General features: G+C 41.4%; 1 long non-coding RNA gene across 1 annotated transcript; it reads left to right on the top strand.

The window, feature by feature from the left end:
* The first annotated feature begins 1,506 nt into the window (after positions 1-1,506).
* Positions 1,507-3,373, top strand: LOC136686739 (uncharacterized). Its single transcript, XR_010800370.1, has 3 exons — positions 1,507-1,729; positions 1,835-1,915; positions 2,122-3,373. It is a non-coding gene; the product is annotated as an uncharacterized lncRNA (long non-coding RNA).
* The last annotated feature ends 3,203 nt before the right edge of the window (positions 3,374-6,576 follow it).

Consider the following 6,576-nt stretch of genomic DNA (forward strand, 5'->3'; position numbering starts at 1 on the left):
GCTCACAGACCCACCTCTAATTTATCCCAAAGTTCTGACAACTGCCAAACCCAGACTTATCCATGAGATCCCCAGACTGAGACATGTGATTCCTCACTCCAGAAAACATGTCTCAACTGCTCTAAAGTCCAGCCATCTGCTTTACGCCAATGCATCCAACGCTTCACATTGCACCTGGTGATGTAAGGATTGGATGCAGTTGCTAGGCCATGAAAAGCCATTCTATGAAGCTCTCACCACAATGTTCCTGAGCTAATATGAAGACCACATGACGTTTGGAGGTCTGTAGTGATTGACTCTGCAGAAAGTTTGCGACCTCTGTGCATTATTTCCCTACTGTCCGCTGTCACTTCTCTGTCCTTTTACGTGGCCTACCGCATCGTGGTTGAGTTGCTGTTGTTCCCAGTTGCTTCCAATTTGTTAAAATACCACTGACAGTTGACTGTGGATATTTAGTACTGAGGAAATTTCATGACTGGACTGGACTGAAAGAAGAGTGTCGCAAAGAAGCGTAGCAAGTGAAGAGAGAAGAAGCGAAGTGCGAAGAGAGCTGCTTAGAGCTGGGCGACTCCTTTTCAGATGTGGCGCAGTCACGCCCATTTGGGAGGTCTCCTTTCTCTGATTGGATCCTGGGTCTGAGGCTCATGTGACTTTCTTCACGTTTCAGAGAGAGAGAGAGAGAAGTCACATTTTTGGCTACTGCAAAATACTGGATAAGATAAAATACAGGATAAAGTATACTTTCATACATACTTGGGTATAGCATAATGAGTGTACTGGATTATGTTTATCAAATATATATGTATGTATATATCTTGAGTACATTACCAACTATTCTAGATGTTAGAAACTAATTCGTTTTCCTAAACAGAGACAGAAATTTTCCTTCATGATTGAAACAGTAATACACATCATTTCATTAGTTAGTAGACATTCACCTGAGAATAACAGAGAGTAACATTAATACATATTGCATAAAACATGTTTATAACAGCGGCGCCCCGACGCGTCCGTTATGTATTTAGAGGGCGGCAGGGCGAAACGTGATTTCGCAAATGTCCACTTGGAGGCACTGTTGGTCCATGCTGTTTGCCTGGTTTGAACCAGGGTTGCGAGAGTTCACCACAAGGCCAATTCTGGGGTCACCTGTTGACTTTGCAGAAGATAATCATTGCTATCTAGGCGCCAATGGCCACAAACTGGGGTTCTTTAATCCTGGTCTCCAAAACTTTGTTTGATCTCCTCAGCTTAAAAGCGTCATAAACTGGGTTCTCCTTTTCTTTGCATTCCTGAAGAAGAGGGGAGTAGTCATCTGGGTTGGAGGTGGTGATTCATTCATCCTGGGGTCACTGGAGTGTGTTCTGCTTAGTCCTTGGGTTGAAGACATATGTGTGTGCGTGAGTTTGTGTGTGTGTGTGGGGGGGTGCAGTGTCTTTCAGCACACACACATTCTGTGGAATGTGGGGTTCTGTTCTGAAAATCCTTATCAGAGTGGAGAGTCTTAAACTTTTCATTTCTTGATCTGGTCCATACTCCACTACAATGTACTTGTATGTCAGTAAAGAGTTATCTCTTGAATCCAGTGCCAAAATCCAAGAGTCATTCTGCTCAAACTGCTTATTTTCTCTAACACTCCTCTTTCCAGAACTATGACCCTAAGGCTGAGGACAACACATTTACAGCTCCTGACCCCATTCCTAGGTCCTCTGATATGTGTAGCGGAGCTGCAGTAAGAGTCAGAAACACACTTCATTCAGATTCATGAAGAACTCCTACACACCTCAAACGTCTTCATGTCTCCTCCTCTGCTTCATTCTGTCTCTCCCTCAAACAGACTGTCCATTCCAGTTCTTCTGATGATCCGTACACAGCTCTGGATCCTCAGTCCTGCTTTCCAGACTACGAGAATCTAGCAGTGAGTCAATCCTCTTCTACTGAGGACTGTTTAGTAGCTCTTTAAGACACAGCAGTCTCCACTGTGGAGTCTCCTTCACCACCATCTGAACAGCTTCTGCTTCCTCTTCTATGGAGCTTTTACTGGAACGTGTGTGTTTTCTTTGTTCTTGTATCAAATTGTGTGTGTGTGTGTGTGTGTGTGTGTGTGTGGTGTGTTTCTTTCAGATTTCTAAAAAATAATGGCATTCAACAATCTCCACAGAACCCATAATGCATTGGTAGGAGGAGCCAGCAACGACCAACACAGAAAAGCGTTACAAACAGGGAGCAGTGTTTGGGAGGATTATTTTCTTAATGGACATCAACGGTCAGTTTAACACAACATCAGTTTCAGATCATCACCAACTCACCAAGAACAAACTGAAGGAAGTCTTAGTCAGCCTGGTGTTTTGTCCTGTTTCTAACCTTTAGGAATCACTGTTTAATGTGGTCTGATACATCTTCAGAATCATCTGATACATCATCTGTTATCTCTGTATATTTTATTTCACAAGGTAGCATTTCTAACTTCAAATAACAGCTTCAACATCACCCACTGACCTGTAATAGGGAGAGAACAGAACCTTTGTTACTGCTACTGTGGCATCAGCACTGTAGAAACTGCATTATGCAACTTTTGTAACCAGAGTGGATACCTCTTATGAGGACTGCAAAAAGTTTTAAACCACATTTTATGCCCAAGGGGAAATCTGCAGTTAGCAGCCACTAACATCGAGGGAGTCTGTGTCCATTTAGCAGTCTGTAACACTGCTGTTAGCCCAAGGTAATATTGAACAATGGAGTGTGGCTAGTAGTGAGTAGCTGGTAATATCAACAAAGCGAACCCCTCTCCATTGCCCTGTGACTGTTACAGTGAGTGTAAATGTAACAAGTCTGTTTTAACCCCATCGTCTGATGCTGCTCACTGCCTGGATCCCTATTCTCACCACTGTTCTGTGCTGTTCTGTACTTTCTCTTCTGTCTTTTGGAGATCTTTGTTCTTTGTACTATTTTTGTAAGACTGCTTTGGATTCATGAAAATTGTCATAATTGTCATTTTTATTAATTATTTTACTGATATATTTTGTTGTTGTGAGCTAAACAGTGAATAAATAGGTGAATAGTGAAGGTGAGGATATGACATGGTTTCAGGACAGTGCTGTGAAATTAAATAACACACTGCAGCTGTAGGGGGCCCTGTAGGAAAAATACAAAATATTACACAATGTCCATTGACCCCATGGTCTTTTGTCATAAAATATTTATTCAAAGTCTGGTAAGACAAATTTGCTTCCATACCGTGGAAGAAAAATGCCAAATCTTACCTGATGTCCTTTGAACCCATGATTTTTGTCATAATATATATATTATTTTTACACAAATATCTAATTTCTAGTGCTTCAGTTTATTTCACTTAGATCTTTTATTATATGCAACCTTTGTGTTTAGTTGTCATTTTGCTTTTATTCTTTATTCATTTTTAAGTTTTTATTAGCTGGTGTTTTGTTTGCTGAACTGCAGCATATGAAAGGTACTGTTTAAATAAAGCCATTGCTGGTGTTTAGATCTCGCCTACTTTGACTTTACATTTTTCCAGATCTCACAATGGTCTCTAATGTTCTCTATGCTGGTTATCTTAAACTTATTAAACACACACACACACACACAAGTGCAAAGATGGAACAGTGCCAGACAAAGAACAGTTATAATAACGATAAACCAATAGAGAACTTTGTCCTGATGGAGTGGATGCCATCAGCAGCAAGGTGCCGGGAATCTAAAGTGTGGCTGTGGAACTACGCACTCTGGCAGAGTTTATCACTCTTTTACTGCAACAGATGCCGAATGTTGTCTAAAAGAGCTCACTATAAAGGACTTTGTCACTAAAGTCAATGGTTTACACTGAACATTGCCTTTGAGGGTTCAGTGATATTTCTCATACTCTGCAGTGAGCTCTAACCAGCACAGTGGGTGGCATAGACTGTCCTTTGTAACATTGTGTCCAGTGAGTTGAATTGCTGAGCTTGGCCTGAATCTGATCTGATTTTAAGATATTGTACATGATTGGAAAGAGGTATCTGGGATGGATGGCTGCAGGGTTGGGATCATCTCCAGTAAGAGATCTCTTGTGCAGCAGGATGCAAAGAAAAGTAACTAAACAAAGAGATACAAAGAAAATCATGAACCTTAATTAATACAGAAAAATAATGAAAACAATTAACTTGTGTCAAAATAAAAAGAGAACAGTTCCTCAAACAAAGGTCCATGAGGAATGAAGCCACAGCTTTCTCTAACTTAGCAAGCTACCATGTGCTTACCCCTTATGGCTTGAAAACTGAGACTAAAACTCAGTACTGCCACCACTACCACTTACTGGATAGGGTAGGTATTACAATAAAAACACTATGCTACACACAGTAGGGGAAATAATGAGATAAAGTGCAGTATGTGTGTGTGTGTGTTTAGTTCAGTCAATGAATGTTGGGGAGTCTGGAGGCTTGGGGGAGTATATTTTCCAGATGGTATGAGTGAAGAGTGTGAGAGGGGGTTGTGTGATTACCCACGATGCTGATTGCTCTGTGGATGCAGTGTGTGGTGTAAATATCAGTGATGGAGGAGACAGAGAGACACACAAATGATCTTCTCAGCTGTGATTTGTGGAGGTGCACTTACCAAAAGCAGACAGTGATGCAGCTGTTCAGGATGCTTTCAATATTCCCTCTGTAGCACACAGTGAAGATGGGAGGTGGCACATGTGCTTCCCTCACCCTTGCCCTCACAGGAAGTAGAAGCACCGCAGGGCTTTCTTGGTGATGGAGCTGGTGTTCAGGTGAGATCCTCTTCCAGGAGAAAGATCCTGAGGATCTCCACAGTGGAGCTGATCTTCAGTGGAGAGAGATCACACCCTGTTCTTCTGAATTCAACAATCATCTCCTTAATTTTGTCTGTGTTGATTCTGCACTTAAAACAGTCCTGAAGAGCAAAGGTGGCTCTTGCTGGCCATGTTCTCGCCTGCTTTCTGACTGGTGTGTGGTGTCTGGTGAGAGGTCTATGTGCTGGGATACAGAAATGTAATCAGTATCCGAGGTGGGGGCGGGGCTTCCTCCTGTAAACGCTGGGTGTATTTGTGTAAACCAGGTCCAGTGCGTATGTTCCTCTTGTTGTAAAGTTCATATGTTGGTAGAATTTAAGGAAAACTGAGTGAGATTCCCCGGATTGAAAATCTCTTAACGACATTAAACTGTCCATCAGGGTGTGATCTGCAGTTCACTATAATCACACCGTACACTACACAGAGTGTCTTTGTGAAATATATACTCTGAAAATGAGCACTGCTGTTAATTCCCTTATAATATAAAAGGGTCTACACCTAACAGACACAAACTGATGTAAGCACACAAGTCTCCACCGTGAGCCTAACCACACAGAGTTTCTATCAGCGTGGAGAGTCTGTGGAGCTGAGTGGTGATGTTGGGAACTCTCGCTGACTGATCCATGACTTTGTGTAGCAGCTGCTGGAGAGGTTCAATGAGTGAATGCTGTCCAAACACAGCTTTATTTAGGCCACGACCTTCTAAGGACGCCCACAATGTCTGATTCTTCTTCTCAGTGTCCACAAGGTACTGTTTAAATAAAGCCATTGTTGGTGATTAGATCTCGTCTCCTTTGACTTTACTTGAAGGGAAGAATTGATCTCTAATGTTCACTATGCTGACTAACTAGAAAGTTAAACACACACACACACACACTGCTCCTACATTCTCAGACCAGAGAAAGTGATCCCAGAACAAACAACAGTGTGTGTGTGTTTTCCTCATATCTGATGGTGTGAGATGATTCCACTCAGAGTTTCCAGCTGTATCTCAGGTTTATCTGCTTTCTGTCTCAGCTGTTACACCATCACCTTAACACCAGTTATCGTCATATGAAATCAAACATGTTGAGGACAATGTTTAAAGTGAAATCTGAGCAGAAGAGAAAGATGGATAAAGAGGCAGATGAGTTACTAGAGCTCCAGATCTCAGTCAGTGATGGATCTTATGGTGCAGTGGGAGTTGATCTCTCTAAATTCCTCTAGATAGCAGTATAAGCCAACAGTAGATGACATCTCTACCACACTGACCACACTCATCACTGAGGCCTGAGTGTCCAAGGTAAAGGAAGTTCGAATGAGAGAAGACAGAGCTGTTCATCAGTTACTCAATCTCTCAGCCGACAGACGAGGGAAGAAGAGTAAAATTACTTATTAAATACAAGATGTTCATCATTCTACAAACAGTTCTTTCAATCTTCAATGTTTCCTAATTTACAATTTTAATGAGAAAGAGAGTCTAGTTCATGTCTAGTTTAAATGTCATTAAGGAGGAGTCAACACATTAAAAACAGGAAGAAAAGGTGTATGTGTGAAAATAATTCAGCAACACTTTACACACATATAGTTTAACCCTATAATTATCTGCATTTGTTCTTTGTGTTGAAGAGATGAACGACCCTTAATGAAGGTAGGAAAAGACTCAGTGCTTTTGGAATCAGTAAAGGGTCATTAACTCATTGTTAATGGAAAGAGAAGTGAAGTGACTCTAATATTTGTGTTGTCTTTAGGTTCAGAAATGTAGGTTGACTATTGGTCCCTTGTGATCA

Source organism: Hoplias malabaricus, chromosome 2 (assembly GCF_029633855.1).
Source record: "Hoplias malabaricus isolate fHopMal1 chromosome 2, fHopMal1.hap1, whole genome shotgun sequence".
Classification (NCBI taxonomy): Eukaryota; Metazoa; Chordata; class Actinopteri; order Characiformes; family Erythrinidae; genus Hoplias; species Hoplias malabaricus.